Raw genomic sequence first — 21,529 nt, forward strand, 5'->3', positions numbered from 1 at the left:
GGAGAGGAGATGTCAAAAAGAGACTCGCTTGGTTCACACACACAGCACACATGCTTTTATTTTTTGCCTTAAGCACTTTATCAAGAAAGATACTAACAACTGGGTAATAGCCAGCTGGTGTGGCTCAGTGACGGAGCGTCAACCCAGGAACAAAAAGGTCACGGTTTGATTCCTGGTCAGGGGATGTGCAGTATCAATGTTTCTTTTCTCTATCCCTCTCCTTTCCTCTCTCTCTAAAAATCAATTTAAAAAATGTCTGAAAACTAACCTGAGAAAAAGAAATATTAAAAAAAGAAGAAGAACTAGGTAATAGATTCCATTCATCAAACAACTTCAGGCCTTTGTAACTCTGGTTTACCAAGGGCTAGACATCTGACCTTACCCCGAGCTGAGGTTTGAAAGGACAAGGTGGGTAGTACCCACCTAACCAGAGAGAGGCGGTGGTTGCATTGCTGCTACACTGGAAAGGGGAGGCAGAGGGAAAGAAGGCCGTGCCGCAGCCCCGTGCCCATACACAATAATCATTTAATATAAAATGGGCTCAGGTTTTGGTTTAGATGATGTGATTTCCCCAAAGACCTCTGTTTACATGAGCTGGGGCAACGGGGCTGAGAAAGGTCCTTGGAAATGGATGACTTAAATTTCACACCTCTACTTCGTATCTGTGTCCCAGAGATGAAGCTCTTTGCACCAACTTGATGTCCCACCAGACCTTTTCCAGGAACCTAGACTAGAAGAATGTGAATGGAGATGATAGAGACCACTCCACAGAAGGTGAAGCTTCTGAGAGCTAACCAGTCTCCATCAAGCAGTGGAGGTCCATAATGTGATCCTATGGTTTCTAGTGGATGTTGTCTCCTCTTGAGCTTTCCTATCAAAATTAGGGCTCAAACCTTGTTGTTGTTGTTTTTATAAAAAAAAACAAACAGCCCACCAGCGTTGTTCAGTGGTTGAGCGTCCTGCTTTTAGGCAGACAGAAGAGGACCAAGACTGCCAAAGGGGTCGCGACCCAAAGATTGAGAACCATTGCTCTAATGCCATCTCTAGGCTGATAAGGGTCTGAATGATCTCCGGTGATTAACTTCTGTTCTTCCTGGTAGAGAGGAGAGGGGGCACCTTTACACATGTTATGTCCTGCTTTTAGGCAGACAGAAGAGGACCAAGACTGCCAAAGGGGTCGCGACCCAAAGATTGAGAACCATTGCTCTAATGCCATCTCTAGGCTGATAAGGGTCTGAATGATCTCCGGTGATTAACTTCTGTTCTTCCTGGTAGAGAGGAGAGGGGGCACCTTTACACATGTTATGTCCTGCTTTTAGGCAGACAGAAGAGGACCAAGACTGCCAAAGGGGTCGCGACCCAAAGATTGAGAACCATTGCTCTAATGCCATCTCTAGGCTGATAAGGGTCTGAATGATCTCCGGTGATTAACTTCTGTTCTTCCTGGTAGAGAGGAGAGGGGGCACCTTTACACATGTTATGTCCTGCTTTTAGGCAGACAGAAGAGGACCAAGACTGCCAAAGGGGTCGCGACCCAAAGATTGAGAACCATTGCTCTAATGCCATCTCTAGGCTGATAAGGGTCTGAATGATCTCCGGTGATTAACTTCTGTTCTTCCTGGTAGAGAGGAGAGGGGGCACCTTTACACATGTTATGTCCTGCTTTTAGGCAGACAGAAGAGGACCAAGACTGCCAAAGGGGTCGCGACCCAAAGATTGAGAACCATTGCTCTAATGCCATCTCTAGGCTGATAAGGGTCTGAATGATCTCCGGTGATTAACTTCTGTTCTTCCTGGTAGAGAGGAGAGGGGGCACCTTTACACATGTTATGTCCTGCTTTTAGGCAGACAGAAGAGGACCAAGACTGCCAAAGGGGTCGCGACCCAAAGATTGAGAACCATTGCTCTAATGCCATCTCTAGGCTGATAAGGGTCTGAATGATCTCCGGTGATTAACTTCTGTTCTTCCTGGTAGAGAGGAGAGGGGGCACCTTTACACATGTTATGTCCTGCTTTTAGGCAGACAGAAGAGGACCAAGACTGCCAAAGGGGTCGCGACCCAAAGATTGAGAACCATTGCTCTAATGCCATCTCTAGGCTGATAAGGGTCTGAATGATCTCCGGTGATTAACTTCTGTTCTTCCTGGTAGAGAGGAGAGGGGGCACCTTTACACATGTTATGTCCTGCTTTTAGGCAGACAGAAGAGGACCAAGACTGCCAAAGGGGTCGCGACCCAAAGATTGAGAACCATTGCTCTAATGCCATCTCTAGGCTGATAAGGGTCTGAATGATCTCCGGTGATTAACTTCTGTTCTTCCTGGTAGAGAGGAGAGGGGGCACCTTTACACATGTTATGTCCTGCTTTTAGGCAGACAGAAGAGGACCAAGACTGCCAAAGGGGTCGCGACCCAAAGATTGAGAACCATTGCTCTAATGCCATCTCTAGGCTGATAAGGGTCTGAATGATCTCCGGTGATTAACTTCTGTTCTTCCTGGTAGAGAGGAGAGGGGGCACCTTTACACATGTTATGTCCTGCTTTTAGGCAAACAGGAGAGGACCAAGAGCATTTCTTGTATCTGCTCATTCTCAGTTGTCTTCAGCTCAAAATAATCCTTATGTCAACGTGGCATATTTTAGGATGGCATTTCTGCTACTACTTTTTACCAGCCACCCAAACTATCGCCATTTCTTGTAAAGTACATTTCTTATAAGCTGGTCTTGCTCCCTCGGGGCCTTTCACACCAACCTAGAACAGGCTTCAGTCCCCTTCAATCGTCACCTCCTCAGAGAACCCTCCTGACTAGCTCAAATTCCCCTATTAGAGGTTGTCAAAGCACTAGGTCCCTTTCACTCAAAGTACTTATCATAGACACAAGTTCACGTTTATTTGTGGTTGAAAAGGTCTTATTTGCAGAGGGCAGCTCCATGCCTGGTTCTCCCCGCTGTGCCCAGCACAGTGTCTGAAACACAGTAGGCACTCATTTACAAGGGGGAATGAATGAATAAAGTAAAGCCCGGCATAGTATTCAGATATCCAGCTCAGAGCACCTGCATAGTCTGGACTCAAGTTGCGGCACGGGAGACACTGCGGTGAACAGCTCATGTTTCTTAGCAGTGGTGTTAAATTGAAAAGGAGAGCTTGCCATCTCTCATTTCAAGTTTCCATATTTTTCGGCCATTCTTAGCCTAAATGGAAAGTTCCTCTAGGGGAGTGGGAGGGAATGCTAAGGAATCAGCTTTTGAGAAAACCTTGATCTTCATCTTATGCAAATTCTGCTTAGGAATTGGGAGCTGGAGTATGACCTTTGCTGAGAACCTTCTTTGCAGTGCTTCCTCTGGCTGATTTTCCTACTTTTTTTTTTCTTTTCATTTTTATCTTGAGGGGGAAAGTGCCCATATGAATCCACGTGGCACACCTCAGTTGCCCTAACGGGTGTATTTGTATTTTAGATTTGATCTGCTATCAGTAAAGGCACTGAAACCACGATGTCTGGAGTTAGATAAAGCTGGGCTCTTGGTCCCAAAGCCCCTTTGCATAGAGAGAAGTTATTTCTCTTATTGGCAAAAAAAAAAAAAAAAAAAAAAAATTCCATTTAAAATTTTTATTACTTTCTTTTTTGCTCAGACTTCTTTTTTGGGCACATAAACTTGGATCCATGTCCTCTTCCCCTGCTAAAGGCACGCCAGTCATCACCTTGTAGGAATTCTCAAGGGTCTCCACCCAGGAACATGGAATCCTATTGAATTTCTGCCAAGAAGCCCTCCTGTTACTGTTGTTTGCCACTTGGACAAACAGCACTACCCCTCCCTTCTCCTCTGTAATCTAAATGTAAATGCAGGCTACGAAACTTACAGGAGTTCTTTTTTTTTTGGAGACAGAGCTGGGGGGGAGTGGCTATATTATCTTGCGTTGCGTTCAATGTCATACGGAGTCTGTCCACATTTTTGTTTGGGTTTCAGACGTTTAGCCCCCAAACAAATTGAGATTTAAGCGGAAACAGGGCCAGAGTGGGTAATGTTTAAGATTCCTCCCAGAGCACAAATCGACCCTTCCCTTGAAGCTACCCCTAAGTGCCATTCTTCAATCTTGAATCTCTGCGTTCCTAGTAAACACTCATGGTAAAAAACAGTTAACGATTAATCTGCCTGTGTTCCAGTGACTTGAAAAATAAGCATCCACACCTCGGAACCTCCTCTTAGGAAGCCCTGAAGGATGGCCTTTATAGCTGGTGGGAAGCCTTGGTTTATCAGCTCCAATAGCTTGGAAATGCCTCCGACCTGAATAATTGGGATGAGCAGAGTCGCCCGAGCTTAGGAATTCCAAGAAGGCAGAGTCAAGATAGAGAGCTGCCAAAGCTCACAGCTGTGGAATGAAACCCTTTTCTGAACCTGATTCCTCGGCTCCGTGGTAATGTGCTTGGAACCTGGACTCACTTGAGATGTTTGCACCTGGTTAGAATGTTTTGAACCTGGAATTATGTTTCCTTTGTGTATTTATCTCTGAAATGTAATGATGATAGATCCAAGCTCTCTAGTAGGGCTGCTGTTGAAATCATAGAAGTACTGATTCTAGCTTCCCAGTGCTTCCCAAATGCCAAATGATGCATGGGATGGTGATCCACTGAGCCACACCGGCCAGGGCTGGGTCTACCTTTTTTAATGGTGACTTTAATGAAGAGTTTTATCAATGTTAATAAGTCAGAAGCTTAAATGGGTACGGATCCTGTGTCTTCCTTTGGAATTGACTTGTAGTAAAGCCCTTGGGTTAATTTTACCAGAAAAGGGCACACACAAAGAATTTGTGAGGTAAATGGGTGCTTTTTAGTTCTTATGCAATAACAGTCGAAACTAGTGGCTCCATTGTAGCATCTGAATGTCTATATTATTGATCCTCAAATTTTGGTTGCTCTGTAGATCCTACTTGGAAATTGAATTGTAAGAACTAAATTAACTTTGATGTACTTGATGGAAGCACCTTGTTTTTCTGCAGTTTAGGGGAGATTTGTCATTGACATTAGGTGGGTTTTTTTAAAGGATTCTGGTGAATTGTCCACATGGGCACACGTAGTCCACATGTCATTAAAGAAATGAGTTTTTAATACCGTCCAGTTGGTCGCCACAAATTAATATGTTTAAAACACCTGTTATTGGCTGGATTCATCACATTTTACTGTTCATCATTGCGCATCACTGTGGGGTAGTTGGTCTCACTTTTATTTTATTACATGTGGGTGGACAGAAATTTATCAGCAGGCAAATCCAAGAGGAAGTAGGTTTATTACAGGTATCTTTTAGACTTGCAAGGGCCCTCAGCTAGTTAGTTAATTTTGCACAATAGTCTAGCAGTTGTCATTTTAAGCCTTTTTGTATAATGCTGTGAGAACCTCTGCTTGATAAGGCAAAGCAGTCCAGGTTGAAACAGCCTTAACTATTTTAGAAATTGTCAAGTGGCTACATCTGCATATTTTCTTTAAGCCTTTTTGTATAAGGCTGTGAGAACTCTGCTTGATAAAGCAAAGCAGTCCAGGTTGACAGCAGCTTTAACTATAAGGCTAAGCACTGGACATAGAAATTGTCAAGTGGCTACATCTGCATATTTTTTGCATTGATAAGAGTACTTCTTTGGCAAACATGTTTTTGTGTTTGTTTGTTTGGGTTTTTTTAAAGAGGAAAACCTTGCGTCTGTCAGGTTAGTTTTATTCCGAGGTGGAGACCCCGTTGGAACTGCAGTGGTCTCAGCTTCAGCCCCAGATGATCAGCATTTAAGACTGAAGATCAGTGTCTGTGACTGCAAAGGAGCCCAGAAGGCCTGAGAGCTGGGGCCAGAGGTGGCTGGCAGGAAGGAGGTCCTAATCCCAGAAGAACAGCTCTGGGAGCGTGAAGTAAAGCAAGGACCTAAAGAGGAGAAAAAATGCTTCTGAGGCACCTCAAGACTCCTCTGGGCGCTATGGCTGGGGGCGCGGGAAAGGCTGCAGTGTTCTCATTTAGGTGGGAAGGGAGAAGGCTCCCTTGTTGGGGGCGCACAGAAGGAGAGAGGAAGTGGGAAGAGAGAGAGGTGCATATAGTGCTCAGTGCCTCGCAGTGATGCCAGGTGTGCGGGACCACTGTGCTGCTCCCAGGTGCAGCAAGGTAGGAGGCCTTGGGGAGGGGGTGAACCCCAGCTGGGGAGGGATTTGAGAGGCTTGGAGGACAGAGGCTTGTGTTTGCTTTGTGTGTGTACACAAAGACATCATCCATCAACAGCCCAGAAATTGGGCTGCCTTTCGGTTCTCAAACAAATGGCTTGTTTATTAAACTGAAAGCGGCCATCTCCATTAGGAAATATTCAATTCCAGCAGTTAGCCTGGAGGGGTAAAGAGCCTCCCTCCTGTCCACTGTGCCCTGTTGCCAAACAATGCTTTGATGTGCAAGGGGCTCCTAATGGAAGATAAGGCTTCTGGGAACCCAGCCTTGTAAGGGTGGGATTATCTCCGATTGTTAACCCCTGATTGACATTATTTGTTATGCAAAGGCTTCATCGGCACCTACACGGAGGCAGACGAACGTGCAGAAGTATTCTAGTTATTTAGCTGCTTTTAGAAGTCACTGTAGTCATTGGACCTCAGATCCTGAAGGCTTGGGTAGAAATGACAGTGGTTTCTTTCCCAAATAAGTGAGCATTTAAATTCCTTCAAGAGGTGGTCCTAATACTATTAAATTCCCAGGTTTGGTTTGTTTTTCACAAAAGTAAATAGAACCGTTTATTTTATAATATTATTAACAAAATCGTGAATTCAAGTGCAATGCAGATGTGATAAGTCAGCAATTGTGTGCTTGAGATTTGCAAATAAAAGGTTTTTTCATTTGTTTTACTTTCAGACACTTTCAAATACTGACAAATGCTAGTGTTAGTTTACATACAATCTAGGAAAACATTAATTTCACAAATCAACCTATTTCGTATTGTTTTTGTCAGTAGTTTTCTAGTATGCTTATAAGACCAAAAAGGGATATAAAAAATTAATTGCCAAAAATTTAGAAAGTAAATTAGGGTAGTTATTCCGCTTCCTTAATACAATCCATAATTATAGTCTTCTAGTCCAGCGGTTCTCAACCTGTGGGTCACGACCCCTTTGGCGGTCGAACGACCCTTTCACAGGGGTCGCCTAAGACCATCCTGCATATCAGATATTTACATGACGATTCATAACAGTAGCAACATTACAGTTATGAAGTAGGAACGAAAATAATTTTATGGTTGGGTCACAACATGAGGAACTATATTTAAAGGGCCAGAAGGTTGAGAACCACTGCTCTAGTCTGATTTCCCCTATGTTTGCTGCAAAGATGTAATCTCTCTATCTAGATTCTGTTTTATACTTAACTAGCCTCATAGATATTTCAAAAATGTTGCCCCAAGTTGCTTAATGGGCACAGAGTTTCTGTTTGGGGTGATGACAAGTTTCAGAAGTAGACAGTGGTGATGATTGCACAACATTGTGAGAGGAATGAATGGCCACTGCATTATACACTAAAAATGGTAAAAACGGCCACTTTCAGTTTTATCTCTTTTACTTCAATTTTTAGAAAAGTCTATGAATACTATTCCCCTATTTTTTTTATTTTTTATTTTTCTGTTTTGAGAGGTATAGCACTGACAGATTTCAGGGTTTGTAATGCCAGAAAAAAATTTTAGGGTGCAGTTTATTCTTCCTGGGATTCAAAAACTGAAACTTGCCAATACTATTTAGCATTTGGATGAAGCCGGTAATTCAGAGGGCAAATTTCAGCAGTGGGGTGGCCTGTTAAAACTTCAGAAACCTGGGGGTTGCGAGGCCATGTTTCAGGCTGAGGTCCTTAGAGCCCTGTGGGGACAGCAGCCTCCTGGTGGTGTCCTCAGGCCCTGGGAAGGTGACAGAGAGGACCTTCCCCGGTAGCCTTCTAGTTTACAAAAGTGTACATGCAAGCAAGCCCTGGACTCGGGGAGCCCTAGCCATAACCAGGCAAACCCTCTGAAAGGATGGTGAGGAGCAGTTCATTCCCTGGGCTGTTTCTCGCACCATTTGGAAGGGGGGTGGGGGGAGCCCTTTTGACCTGGGCCTTGTGGGGAAGCCCAGTGAGAGAGGGAAGGGCTTGAATTTGTCTGTGCCAAGCTTTGGGGGTAGGGGAAGGGAGATCCAGGGCAAGCCACAGTGATGTAGAAGCACCCCTTGGGGTGGCTGGGGTTCAGATCACAGACTGGGGGCACCTTCCTGGACCACACATCTAACTTCCTGTACCCCTGGGACCTCTAGTCCGGAAGTGGTTGTTGTGCTGCGTTTATGTTCCTGAATTCTGCAATATTGCAGATGATGCGATCCAGGCTAAGGCAAGCTGCGTAGTGGAATCTAATTGGGCTCCAGGTTTGAAACATCTCATATTTTCTTGGGCTATTACTTTGTGTTGCTATCCCAACTCTGAAATTAATTGGCCTACCCCAGCGATTCTCAACCTTTTTCATCTCTTGGCACACATAAACTAATTACTAAACATGTAGGGCACACCCAAAAATGTGCTGATCTGACAAAAAAAATAGGTATCATTTTGATTCCTTTACACTGGGTGACTGACTATTGTGTTGGCCGTTGTCATTTTTTATTTGACAATTTAAGGGAAAAGAAGTCAGTGCCCTGACTAAATAGTTAGGTGTTGCATGTTTTAAAAGTTCTTGCTGCACACCGGTTGAAAAGTCACCAGCCCAATCTATTATTTTTAAACATGAATTAGAGAGTGAAATCAAGAGGCGATTTTAAAGAATGCTTTTCATGAGAAGGTCAACCACTTCACTGAAAGGAAAACATGCCAACTTCTACACTTCGGCACTGCAGTGACACTGAGGAAGGGTGACTTAGGGGCCTGAGAACTCCCTTGTGACACCCCGTCTTTGCAGGTAAAGCCTCGCCTTCTTTCCTGTCGCCATCCCCCAATGACCAAGTATCTTGATAAGATGATTTACAGGAGTTGAAACCATCTGCACCAATCCTGAGGCTCAACATGATGTCACCAATATAGGGAGCATGGCTTCTTGGGGCTGTATTTTTTCATTTGGCGAAAGATGTGCTAAAAAAAAAAAAAACTTGGGGGTGGGGATTGAGCATTTTAGAATACAACAATGCAGCATCTTGGCTCTTGTCAACCTTTGAACTAGCCAGCGGCCTGCTAACATCTCACAGCCTGAGAGATGTTTGTTGACTCTGGTCCCCCTCCTGTCCCCACACCCAGTCTCTGTTATTTCCTGTTCTGGGACCCCCCACCTTCTGCCTTGCTTGTTTCGGGGAGGGGTCCATGTCTGGAATGGACTGACCGACTGGATCCCTGCTATTGTGGGTGAAACTGTGTACAAGACAAACAAACATTCTTGGGAGTGACCAGACATTCTCTAGAGAATTCCAGCCACTCGGTTGAAGGGGAAGTCACTCACCTGGAGCATTTAGAGAACTCTAAGCATCTGAAGTAGGGGCAGAGGGCAGACACAGATTTTACAGGTACAGCGAAGAGCGCCAAGTGAATTCTTCGACCCCGTGAGCCGTGGCGCACCATGTGTCTTGGGAAAGCAAAGGGGATGTCACGAGTTGCTTCTTTCGGGTGGACTTTGCAGAGCTGGACATGCCAGGGCTTAGAGCTCAACTCTGTCACTTCCTTGCTGGGTGCCCTTGGGCAGATGACTGAAGTTCTGATCCTCAGTGTCTTCATCTGCAACATAGAGGTGATACCCTACTTTGGGGTGCTGCTGTGTGGATTTATTGAGATAATGTATGTAAAGGGCATAGTGAGATGCCTAAAATGATTGTCAGCCATGTCATCTCTATTTCCCGTAAAGAAAACTGGCAGCAACTAAGCCAGAGAGCACCTGGGGAGAATGTAGGCTCCATTCAGAGTGTGTGGCTAAGCAGATAAAGATTCCTGGAGCGAATCTTCCTTGTTTGCGAAGCCTGTCGTCCAGATCGGTTCTACTTCTAGGCCTGCATTTACAAGAGGCAAGATCGTGTTAAAGACCCCGAGACAAACTCCTCCAGTTAACCCCAGCATCGCCACTTACTGCCGAGGCCTTGAGGCCACTCACTTAAAACTGTGAGTCCCCGGTTCCTGAACTGTAAGACCCAAGAACACTGGCTTCCCAGGCTGATTTTGAGAAATAAATGTGATTGTGCGTGAAAATCACTTAGTTGCAGGACCTGGCGTATCACAAATGCTCACTATAACGTTAGGATCACCTGCTGATCGACCTCAGCAAAACCTTCAAGGCCTCGGGGCCCCTGTGTCCCTTCCCCTGTTTGACAAGGTGCCCCCACTCAGCGCCAGCTCCAGGACTTTGCAGTTCAGGCTTTGCAAACGGCCTTCTGTGGACAACAGTCTCCATGCCTATGGCCATTGCCACCTGCGCATGCCCTTATTCCACAGCTACTCATCCTGTTTTGTCCACAAGTTTTTAAACATGCAAATACCTTGGGGCCAGGGCCTCTGGCAAGTCTTGAAAAATCCCATTATTGGCCTGCTTGCTGCCGGAGGAGAAAGAGTGACCGGCCTTGTGTGAGGGCCTGTCCTGTCACAGTCACACGGCCACTGCTTTCACAGGCCGCCTCTGAGGTAATCTGGGTAACAGTTGGAAGGTAGGTGTGTTTCTTAACTGCTGCTGCGCCAAATTACCGCAAACTCAGTGGCTGGAAATGAGAAATGTGTTTTCTCACAGTTCAGGAGGCCAGAGTCAGGTGTGTTTCTTAACTGCTGCTGCGCCAAATTACCGCAAACTCAGTGGCTGGAAATGAGAAATGTGTTTTCTCACAGTTCAGGAGGCCAAAGTCTGAGATCAGGGGTGGCAGGTTCGGTCTCCCCTGGAGGCTCTGAGGGGATCTGTTCCTGCCTTCCTCCCAGCTTGTGGGGCTGCCCGACAGTCCTTGGCTCCTGGACTTGCAGATGCATCACTCCAATTTCTGTCTGTGTCTTCGCGTGCGTCTCTGCGTGTCCTTCCCTCTTATAAGAGCACCAGTCATGGGACTGAGGCCCACTCCAATCCCATCTGACCTCATCTTCACTAATTACATTTGCAAAGACTCAGTTTCCAAAAATGGCCACCTTCTGAGGTTCCAGGCGGGCAGGAATTTGGGAGGGGACACTGTTCCGCCTGCTGCAATAATTATACCCATTTGACAGATGACGAACCTGAGCCTCAGAGAGAAGAGGAAACCCCCTGTGTAAGCATCGCACAGTCCGTTTGCAACACAAATGGATCCAAACCCTGACCTCCTTTTCTCTAGACTCACGTTCTTCCTGCTGGATCTCCGCACCCCAACAAATAAATGGCCAATGAAACAAGGGTCTGAGAACCAGGGCAGCAATATGGGGAGCAGCAGTTGGCCACTAGATCAAAGGGGGCCTCCACAGGGTAAACAGGATGAGGCAGAGGCTGTGGAAACCAATGACAACCCCTCTCTTGTGGCTGGTTTTCAGACTCTATCCTGTTGGCATAATCCGTGTAACGCGTGGCTCTCAACCACAGTGCTTGCTCCTGGGACGCCATGGCCGGGCAGAGAGATTCCCCATAAACGAGACACGAGGTAGTGCTGTAGGCTTCAAGCAAAGGGAAGGAGGACATTTCTTTGCATGAAGCCAAATCCCCTCCCCCAGCTTTCCCCGCACCCCATCTTACCGCTGGCCCTGCTTATCCTGTATCCCCTTGGTGGACGGAGAAATTCCGTGCTTTCCTTCTCCTGCAGGGGTTCCTTCCTGGCATTCAGAGCCACAGAAGCAGTCGGCGGAAGCAGGTGACTGGCCCTCAGCTGCCCCCAGAGCTGGGCTGCCCGAACTTTCCCCAGAATGTGGTCCAGCGCAGCCGGCCCAGGGCAGGATTGGGAGAGCACAGAGCAGTGACAGGAAAGAGGGGGTTCCATGCGCTCCCCGGGTTCTGGCTACCGCACAGGGGTGCAGCAGAACCAGAGCTTCGTGTTAAGGGCAAGTTTCTCTTAGTTTCAACCACAGATGCACCTCTGGTACCAGGCTCAGAATCGCAGGGGGCCTGGCTCCAGCCTTCACTGCCCGAGCTGCCCTCCAGGCCCTGCTCTTCATCAGGCGGTGCCCCCGGGGCCTGCCTGATCCAGACTCCTGATCTGCCACTTGGTCCTGGCAGAGCAGCCTCTCTGACCATCTGGACTTTCCTGGAGTCCTTGCGTTCTGCCAGCGTGTCAGAGTGAATGGGATCAGAGGGCTGTTTGTTGCCCGGTCTGGCTTCCATATGGCTTTGTGCTTTTAAAGAAACTTAAGCAAAGGCCATTCATTCATGGATTTCTAGAACAAGCAGCAGTTCATGGTGACGCTAGAGTCCGTGATGACGGGACCTGCTCTGTGGGTGGCCATCTAAACCTTCTAGAGCAGGGGTGGGGAACCGTTTTCCTGCCAAGGGCCATTTGGATATTTCTAGCATCATTCGCGCGCCATACAAATTATGAACTTGAAAATGATGTTGCCATGAAGAAGCTCCTAGATTTATTGAATCTCAAGTCCCGCCCGCGGTTGCCTTGGCGGGGCCAGACCAAATGATAAGGCCGGGCCGCACGTTCCCCACCCCTGTGCTAGAGCTGCCGGCAGTTCCCTCGCGATCCCTCAGCGGCTGATTCCGTAGGATCAAACCCTGTTCCTGTTGGTAAGTGGTAGGTACCGCCTTTGGTTGAGTTTTCTTAGCGCTGACCAGGAATGTCATGTAAAAAGCATGCCTTGATTGTTGGGTTTTCTTGAGTGCTGCCTTGGGAATGGGAAGGCTTGTTCATTGGCACTTCCTGCCTTGGAGCAGGGAAGGGCATGGTGGTTCCTGTAACTGGGTGACAGAGGGCCAGGATCCTAAGCAGGTGTTGGATCCAGGGTCTGGGATTGCCTCAGCGCAGACTTATTGTCCATACCCTCCCTCCCCCTGCCTGCCAGCATTTGCTTTAAACTTTAATAAAAGACATGGCCAGCCTGGCCAGTGTGGCTCAGTGGTTGAGTGTCAAGCTATGACCCAGAAGGTCATAGTTCAATTCCCGGTCAGGGCACATGCTTGCCCTCTCTCTCTTTCTGTCTCCCTTCCTCTCTGAAATCAATTTAAAAAAAAAAAATACAGGGTGATTTTGCTTATAGAAGACTCTATTTAGCAAACCCAAAATTTAAAAACTTTACTCCAAGCTCCAAAATACTTTACTAGAGCAAAGAAATGTATTCAGATGGAGTGAGTTGAGTCCGTGTGTGTGTGTGTGTGTGTGTGTGTGTGTGTGTCTTATAGGTGGATGGGGCAGTTACGAGATTAACTCATCTTCACATTTAAGTTGAATGGGGCAAAAAACGACTGTTGTTTAGAATAGCAGATAAAGTCAACCTCCAATTTTTATCCTCTACTTGACCGATCAGACCTTGGGAAACTTTTCTGTGGGGGTTTCCTATGACAAATCCTGTCTGTGACATAGTCCCTGAAGTTCTATGACATTCCAAAGAGGAATTTGGTTACTCAGAAAGTGTTTCACAACTTTTCTGGGCATTGGCAGCTCATGGGAGGAAAATGTCTGTGTATAACAATGAGTCAATGACGTATCTTTGATGAAAAAGGAAGATTAGATTACCATACAATTGTGTAGTGTGAAGGTCTGCTCCTGAAAGTGTGATAGGTTACTACAAGAAAGCACACCTTCCTCGAGAGAAGGCCACGTTCTGATCCATGTTCGTTCATCACGGCGGAGTGAAGGCCTCCCTGCTCATTACGCTGGTAGATGGAGACAGAAGTGTTGCAGGGCCTACCATGTAGCCAAGCCTTGGCCTGTGTAAGTCTACGTGTATTTAAAGCAGCGGTTCTCAACCTGTGGGTCGCAATCCCTTTGGGGGCCCAACAACCCTTTCACAGGAGTCGCCTAAGACCATCGGAAAACACACATATAATTACATATTGTTTTTGTGATTAATCACTATGCTTTAATTATGTTCAATTTGTAACAGTGAAAATACATCCTACATATCAGCTCCTTTTCCCAGGTCACCACTAGCTTTATCTGGTTCTGGCACGAAGCATCCCAGATGCTCCTCCCTCCCAAAACCTACTTTTTGGACAGTATTGAAGGCCATTAGGGTACCCTGGGAGATGGCAGGGTGCAGTGGGGAGTAAGAGCTTGGCAGTTGGTGAACCATTTTTTTTTCTATAGAATAATGTTTCTTATAAGAATAACTGAGGCCATGGCATGGACATAGCTGGGGGAGTCTGTATATCCACGAATGTCCTGACCTCCAGGAGGTGCTAAGTCCAGATCTCCTAAAAGCCTTTCTGAGGAAGATCTCTGCTCTTTACCTTCTCACCAGTCTCCCCTCAATACATTAGGGCAGGGCATGTCTGCTCTTCACTGGGTTAGGAATTCCTTTGGGTAAACAAGCTCCTACTTTAAATACTTTAGATTGTAAATATTCCCATCAGATTCACAACTCAGTGCAAATTGCTCTAAAGACCTGGCCCCTGCTGAGATGAGGGTCCTGGAGATGGAACTTGGAGGGGGGCCCTGACTGAAAGGTAAGGGGGAGAGGGCAGCCTCCGGGGGACTCCACTGCCCTGGCCATTGAGAAAGGGCATCTGGAGGTCGGGGCCCATAGGTGTGCCTTGAACCGGGCCCTGGAGCAGTTTGAAAAGCAGCACACCTCCAGCTTCCCTATGCCCCAGGGAGCATGAGTCTGGCCTCTCCACTCTGCCTGCTTCCTTCTGGCTCCTCCTGACTTCAACAGATCCACTGTGGAACATTCCATCACACGAAGGTACAAACACGGGATGGTTTCATTTAGCAGAATGTACTCCTTCCAGTGAAGAGATACAGTTCTGGCCAGGGGCATGAGGTCCTTCCCGGAACCCCGGAAAGCTCCCCTGGCAAAGCTGGCCAGGGTTTCGGCAGCAGCAGCCTCCGCTTGCTGTGTGGCTTGCTTTCTCTCAGCTCGGCCCTTATGTCACCAGCCTCAGAACTACCCAGGACTTGACCTGCGCACGAGGCTCATGCTGACATCACACAATTACAGATTAGGAACAGAAAGGAAGTGAATGTGGGGGAGGGGGGTCACCTAGTCTGATTTTCCCATTTCACAGACTAGAAAACTGAGTCCCTGAAGAGAAGCATGGCCTTCCCAAAGCCGCGAAGCAGCAGGCACATGGTTTCAAAGACAGTCTGTGGCTGCCTCGCATTTGCTCTTTAAGCTTCCCTTGTTGGCCCTTTGGACCAGCTCAGCACCCTCCTGGGTCTGCTGCCTCCTGAACTGCCCAGTGTGGCTCCCGGGGGCCCAGCCCTGCCCTGGGTGGGATTGGCGGATTCTGAGCTCTGTTCCTGACCGCCCTGACCACGGGCAAGCTTTGGCTCCAGAGGCTGGGGCCCGCCATTCTGTGGAATGGGTGAGACTCTCCATCCACCTTGCTGTTTGGTGGGAGGAGCAAACAGAGAAGGTAGGCAAGGGTGTGCAGCACCGAACTGGCACCCGGTAGGTGTGCCTTGCATATTTGCCAAATGATGGTCACAAAACACTGATGGCCTCCAGACCCCAGTGGCCGAGCCTCACAAATTACATGTTGCTTCCCAGTCAACCAGGACGTGTTTCAAAACAGCCTCACGTCCCCCAGTGCAAGGCACCCTCCCAGACTAAACAGAAGATTGGGTTACAGCCCTCCGAATGGCTTTCGGTAAACTCAGAAAGGTCAGCCCATGCTCAGGGTCTGCCTGGCGGGAAGGGAAGGGGACAAGGGGCAGGGGCTGCTGGCCCCGCTCTGCTCCTTCCCGCAGACATGGGCGGCTGGGGGTGTGCTTTTGCAGCCTAAAGCCACCTGGCCAGTTGGATTTTTCCCGCTGCCTCGGAGGATAAGCCGCCTTTCTGGGGCACCTCCCTGTGCCTTTGCCCCAGAATTGTTTCCTAAACTTCACCCGTCTCTATGCAGCTGGAGGGAGGTATGTATGCAGGTGTATGTGTGTCCATGTAGGTGTTTCTGTGTACAGTGTGTTTCTGTATGTGCCTCTATGTGCATTTGTGAGTGTGTCTGTGTGAGCATGTGCATTACTTGGCTCCAAGTCCTGCAATAACAGTACCACACTGTGAGTGGCTTAAACAATAGAAATGTGTTGCCTCACAGTTTGGAGATTGGAAGTCCAAAAACTCGGTGTGTTAGAGCGGGTTCCTGCTGTGGGCTGTCGGGAGGGGTCGCCCGTCTCTGTGGCTTATAGATGGCTGTCTCCTCTCTGTCTCTCCACATTGTCTTCCTTTTAGGTATGGCCCTGTGTCTAAATCTCTCTCTCTTTTTAAAAAAATCCTCACCCAAGAATATATATATATATATGTTTTAGAGAAGAAAGTGGGGAGAGAGAAACATTGATCGGTTGCCTCCCATGTATGCCCCGACCAGGGATTAAACCCTCATCCTGGGTATGTTCCCTGACCAGGAATTGAACCCGAAACCTTTTAGTGTCTGGGACAATGCTCCAACCAACTGAGCCACCCAGCCAGGGTCTAAATCTCTTTTTATAAGAACACTAGTCATATTGGATTAGAGCCAACCCTAATGACCACTTAACTTGAGACCCTATCTCCAAATAAGATCACATTATGAGGAGCTATGTGTTAGGACTTAAATATATAAAATGTGAGACAGGGATAGGGAGAGACACAATTCATTCTATAACAGTGTACATGTATGTGTGCATGCATGTGTGTGGTGAACGGTAGCACCTTGGACTCCAGTCAGAAGTATGCCTACTGCTTAGATAATAGTGCTTTCAGAGTATATATAATTTTCTCTCTTGTGAACAGGGCACATTGCAAGCATTTTCTTGGCAACCTCCTCATGGGTACTGAGTACGTAGCGGGTCCTGGGTATCACTCTTGCCTCTTGGTTGGAGGCACCACTTCCTGCAAGGCCTGCCCTGGTTCATCTTTCTCGAGCAGAGCAATGCCACCCTTGGTGTTTGATTTTTTCCCCCACCTCATTTTTCTTTAGACTGTTAAGTAGCATCTTAAAATGCCTTTGGCTGTACAACCAAACATTCCAGTTATTCCAAAGGGCACATCAATTCAGTTCCCTGGTGATTTGGTGTCACCACCTCAAGCACTGAGAAATTCCCCGGATAGTTCTTCATAAATTCCAGCGTATTTAAAATGTTGTTCAGTGTGGCTCAGTTGGTTGAGTGTTGTCCCATTCAACAAGAGGTCGCAGGTTTGATTCCCAGCTAGGGCGTATGCCTGGGTTGGGGGCTTCATCCCCAGTGGGGGATGTGCAGGAGGCAGCCCATCAGTGTTTCTCTCTCTCCCTTCCTCTGTCTCTCTAAACATCAATAAAAACATATTTTTTAAAAGTTGTTTAGGCATGGTAAATAGTTATAAAGTATAGCACACGTTTAGCTTCCTTTTCAAAAGGGCCTTCCTAGGCTCCATCCACTCTGACCGTTCCTTCCTGGAACTGTGTTTTGGGGGAGGTCCCAGGAGGTCTGCATGGTGGGCCAACCTGCAGGCCACAGGGGACCCCGGCCACCATCTTTGGGCTGCTCACCTGCTTGACCAAGACGAACTGCTCCCAACTGACCCCAGAGAGCTAGCCCGGGAGGACTAGAATTGACATCTGTCCTCCTCTTCCCAGTCACTTCACTATAAATCTCAATTCTCTTGTCTTCTCCAAAATCTCACTGAAGAAAATGACTTCTTCATGGCCCTGCACAGGCCTAGAATTCTGATTGACTTCCTAGTTAGCCAGACCCCAAGTTGTCCTCCCAATTTTCCAGGTCAACCCAGAGTTGGGGGAAGCGGGTGGAGTCTGGGGGCAGCGTTGGGAGCCAGTCGGAGTTTCCAGGCACAGGGATGCATCAACACTCAGTTAGCCTCCGTGTGTGGTGCTGGGGGCCTGGCCTGGGAAAGAAGGAGAGGTGTTAGTGACACTTGTGTCTGCCCAAGGCAAAGGCAGATGTTTTCTTTGTGGCAGAAAAAGTGGAGCCCTTTCCCCAGACAGTCCTTGAAATTAGAGCCCTCGTCCCTGACTTCAAACTCTTCTGTCCCGCTTCTATGGGACATCACGTAACCATTTAAAATACGTCTTACAAAGACCATGAAAGGACACGAAGACTGCTTGGGAGATAATGTGGAGTACAAAGAAAAGCTGGGAACAATCTTGTATATGCTGCCTGATCTCAACAATATTAAACACACATTTTAAAAAGGAGACCACATGGAATGCAATAAAATATTAACTGTTTTTCTCTGAGTGGAAGGAGGATGAATAACTTATTTTTTTAATCTATCTCATGTTGATTTCTTTTTTATTGAATAAATTGGGGTGACATTGGTTAATAAAATTATATAGGTTCCATAATACATCATCTGTATATTATTTTGTGTGTTCACTACTCCAAGTAGAAGAATTTATTTCCTACAGTGAGCATTTCTGTCCCAAAATGTTCATTTAACTGCATCGTCAGGCTCTTTCAGATTTTTTGCTACCTCAACCTCACCAGGGGATTAAGTCCCTGCTTATCCAAGGCCCTGTCTCTGACTCAAGACAGCTGGAACCCGCTCCTCTCAGCTCCTCTCAGCACCCGCCTTCCCCATTCAGGCCTGAGCTCTGGGAGCCTCTGCCCTCCGGGCTGCGGCCAGCGAGGGAGGGGCCAGGCCTCTTGGAAGGGGGTGAAGTCCTTCTTTGTGTGAATGGCCTTTTAGGGAGCAGAGGGAGGGCCAGCTGTGACATCACAGCCTTCAGTCCCAGGCTCGGCAGGAATGTATCCCGCGGAGCCAGTGCGCGGGGATCTGTCTGGAAAAGAGGCGGTTCTGACGGGCCGGTTGAGGTGCTCGCTCTGGGCAGGGTAAGCCGAGTCTGCTGTCTTATCTTGCGGCCTTTTCTCTCTCATCTGGAAGGAGGGGTTTCCTTTGGAGGCTGAGGAGTCGGGATTGCAGTGCCCTGCCGTGGAGTCCTTTCCTGCTAGAGAAAGAGTGGGCAGCTGAGGCCACATTGGCCACTAGCATCTCTTTTTTTTCCAAATCTTGTAAAACTCCAGCTTTCATGCTAAAGGGCAAAGAGGAAGCGCCTCGCTTTCATGCAGTGTGTGCAAAGATGTCAGCTGTGGCAGATGATGCTTTGAAGGTGGTGTGTGAGTGTGTCTGTGAAACTGTGTGTGTGTGTGTGTCTGAGTGTCCTTTTCCAGAGCAGAACCAAGTGACCCAGTGATTCTGATCGCTGGTTTTCGAGTCGGCGCGTTGTATTTATTTAGTCTGCAACTAGCCTTCAGCTCCATGTCGGGGAGGTCTCCACGTTCCCAGTGACTTCGGGCTCTGGGGAGTGTGTGTGCCTGTCTGCTCTAGGGGACCTCATCGGCGCTGTTTGTATGGACAGAGTCACTGTGGACAAAGCCTTAACCAGAAGCTTCTGGCACCGTCTTCTCCTTTGTCCTGGCTCTCTGCCTCAACGTAGTGAAACTCTGCCGGGCCCACAGTGGTTGGCTTGTTTTGTTTTTTAGCTTTTGCACTCTGCCTTTACTAGTTGGCCAGGCATGAACCCGAGATCCTGAACTATCTTAAAACGGAAGGGACGCAGCTTAGTTATTTAGAGCCAAAGCTGGGCTTGCTTTTGCTTTCAGCAGAATCCGTTACCCTGGGAATGCCAGGCTGCAGGAGCCAGCGTTGCCAACGTGGCCTTGATCCTGGTTTATCTGGAGGTCGGGACTGCCCTGCCAGGTAGCCTCACAGTGGAAAGGCCTCTGGGGAGAAGAGCCTCTGGGGACCCCTCGGTAGAGCACGGAGTGTCTCACATTGAGGAGAGAAAGCAAAAGCTGACTTTTGTGGAGCTGAACTGCATCATCTCTCGCCTCATGCCTGGGAGCCCCGAGTCCTCCCTGCGGTTCTCAATCACTCCTGTCGGGAGTGGGCCGCCAAGGAACCGAAAGAAACACGCCTTTCACCGGTGGCTGCAGGAAGGCCACGGTTTCCTTCCTTTCCTCCCCTCCCCACCTCTCACCCCCATCACACACACCATCTTCAGTTTCTTTCACAGAAAGCCCGAGCTGTAAATGTGCTAATCAAACAACACCTTAACATGTTCCAGATGTGCAGCCTGCCATGTGAGCCGGTGACTTTTCAGCAGGGCTGAGGGTTGCTATTCATCAGGCAGGCTGTGGTGCCGGGGAAACGCCGTTATGGTACAAACGGGCCGTTGCCTTCACCAGGAGAGCGAGGCAAAACATAGGCGAGCCTTGTTTCCAGTGAAAGGGGTTTTCAGAAGTCTTTTTATCCTGACTTCAAGCCTGTACCTGAGGCATAAGCCGGGGAGAATAGCAGGGTGGTGCCTGCCATGTTGACCATCGTCATGGGAGCGCTGGGGAAGAGAGGCTGGGTCTGTAGGGACTGAAACTGTCCTTGTCACTTTGGGCTATAATGGCTTCAAGGCAAGAGGTCAGTGGGAGGGAAACCAAAAGGCTTTGTTAGTATTTGGTGCCCTTAAAAAGGGGATTGGGGGGGTTGGAGGGGTCACAGTTAACCTGAGGAGGCCTGGTCTAAATTTAGCCTGTAACTCCGTGGTTCTCACCTTCCTAATGCCGCAACCCTTTAATACAGTTCCTCATGTGGTGATGACCCCCAACCATAAAATTATTTTCGTTGCTACTTCATAACTGTAATTTTGCTACTGTTATGAATCGTAATGTAAATATCTGATATGCAGGGTGTATTTTCATTGTTACAAATTAAAGATAATGAAAGCATAGTGATTAATCACAAAAACAATATGTAATTATATATGTGTTTTCCGATGGTCTTAGGCGACCCCTGTGAAAGGGTCGTTCGACCCCCAAAGGGGTCACGACCCACAGGTTGAGAACCGCTGCTGTAACTAGTCTGGAGTGCTTGGGGTCTTAAGTCTGCCCCCCATCAGCCAGTGGGGTCTCTGTCCTTCTTGGGATGTGGCTGGGCTCCGGCTTCCCATGACCAACACAGCCCCTGGTCCCACAGCGGGAAGCAGCGCAGCCGGGGGTGGAAGCGGAAAGGCCGGCCTAGAACTGGAATGTGGCCCAGGGTATCACCTCTACCCTCCACTTCCTGGTATGAAGGCTTCGCCTGAAGCAAGTCAGGGCATTCTCAGACATTCCTACTCTGTTGTGTCTATAGGGGCGGGTGGAAGGGGCCCACTCAGACTCCCAGCTCCTTCCCCAGCCCGCCCCCAGCCTGCAGTCTTCAGCAGGGGCTGCGGTGGGGGGCAGAGCTGCTGCGGGCCAGCTGCCAAGGACCACTGGCGCTCCCAGCGCCTTCATATACTCCCCTCAGCCTGCACAACTGGCACCATGGCACAGGGTTGGGAGTTTCTTTCCTGTTGCTATACAATGCTTCCTGTGCCCTCTGTGGCTTGCTCTCTTGATGTGAATTGGCACTGGCTTCCTCAAGGCTGCAAGCTCCTTGCTGCAAAGAGGGGACCGCCTCAGAGCCCCGGAACCTCCCAGGACTCCCAGGACCTCCCGTGGCCCCAGGCGCAGGGCTTGTCACTCTACACGTTCTCCTGCTGGCTTATCCTT

The 21,529-nt window shown here is 48.2% G+C and overlaps 1 protein-coding gene across 11 annotated transcripts in view; it reads left to right on the forward strand.

Moving 5' to 3' along the window:
* Window positions 1-21,529, forward strand: part of AKAP2 (A-kinase anchoring protein 2) — a 317,252-nt gene that overhangs the window by 262,784 nt on the left and 32,939 nt on the right. Inside the window, exon 1 of one of the 11 annotated variants that reach the window (XM_006771171.2) lies at window positions 18,714-18,835. The exons of the other annotated variants lie outside the window; for them this stretch is intronic. The gene's annotated coding sequence lies outside the window, so the exon portion shown is untranslated. Of the gene's footprint in view, window positions 1-18,713; window positions 18,836-21,529 lie in introns of those variants that run through there. 11 annotated transcript variants of the gene reach the window in all.

Source organism: Myotis davidii, unplaced genomic scaffold (genome assembly GCF_000327345.1).
Source record: "Myotis davidii unplaced genomic scaffold, ASM32734v1 scaffold64, whole genome shotgun sequence".
NCBI lineage: Eukaryota > Metazoa > Chordata > Mammalia > Chiroptera > Vespertilionidae > Myotis > Myotis davidii.